The sequence below is a fragment of the Penaeus monodon genome, chromosome 22 (assembly GCF_015228065.2).
Source record: "Penaeus monodon isolate SGIC_2016 chromosome 22, NSTDA_Pmon_1, whole genome shotgun sequence".
Lineage (NCBI taxonomy): Eukaryota > Metazoa > Arthropoda > Malacostraca > Decapoda > Penaeidae > Penaeus > Penaeus monodon.
The window spans coordinates 10342187-10343297 of record NC_051407.1 but is presented as its reverse complement, the minus strand read 5'-3'; the positions used below and the strand labels follow the sequence as shown (position 1 = coordinate 10343297).

Genomic DNA, 1111 nt, shown 5'->3' with positions numbered 1-1111 from the left:
GGACCAACTTTGTAATATTTTTGTCGGACCAGTTTAACTGAACCTGCTACTTCCATACTTTATATTTGCAATTTGCACGTGCACTATCAAAATACTATATACTGTCTCTGGTCGAAAATATCGTCAGTTCACGTAAAATATTGAATACACATCGAGCTTGCATATGAAAGTACTCCCACAGAACGCTGTCTTCCTAACAATCAAAATATGTTTTTTTTTCTCACTGAGATACCCAGACTTCGTAAAATGCAACACATGACACATTTTAGCAAACAATATTATAATTCACAGCACCTTTGAACCAATAACAAGAGACACTCACGAGGGGCTGACACTCTCTCAATGCTGACAATGGAAACACTGGAAACGCGAGCCGAGGTTACCTGTGCGACCGCTCTCACGCGCTCCCTGACATCGCACGACCTTCTGCCACGCGCCGATTTTCTTCTCTTTGATGTCTATGTCCGTAGTGTGTTCATTCTGTCTGCCCTGTTCATAAATCTAATTCAGTGTTCGAAAGTTGAGTATGTCTGCGGGGTGAAAGATGTTTCGCGGTTGGAATACCTGTGCGTGATTGTGCGCGTGGTCAGGCTTTCTAGTCCTACAGGTAATTCGAAAACGAAACGGGCCAATGGAGACCTATTAGCAACGAGAATTACAACTGTATATATATTTCCTTTGTCTCTGTTTGGCCAATTAATCACGAACCCCTTTGCACCATATCAGCAACAGCAGAATATCGACCGGCCAAGCCTCGTGGAAACTCAAATTCTCCTAAAAGCCGAAAGAGGGAGGGGCTTCGCAGTTCGCAGGCGGGAATGAATGCAATTTATCAGTGGAACATGCACTTTCGTATTTTCTTTTTTCTCTTTATTTTATAGAATTCCAATTATTTCCAGAAAAGATTCATTCTTAATGGACATAGGTTCAAAAAAAAAAAAAAAGATCATGCAAGTGTGAAAGAAAAGCAAGTACAGGCACAGATCACGGCCGATGCCATGCTCAGCGCGGCGCTCGGTGGTGTGACGGAGGTTGTCGTCCTGCCTGGGATGCCGCTGCGGGATTTTGCATCTCGCTCTTTCTTTTGCGGCTCCGTCTTTGTCTGTCTATG

The 1111-nt window shown here is 43.6% G+C and overlaps 1 long non-coding RNA gene across 1 annotated transcript in view; it reads left to right on the top strand.

Moving 5' to 3' along the window:
* LOC119586934 overlaps window positions 1-1111 on the top strand; it is a 12187-nt gene that overhangs the window by 9124 nt on the left and 1952 nt on the right. The gene's annotated exons all lie outside the window — the stretch shown is intronic.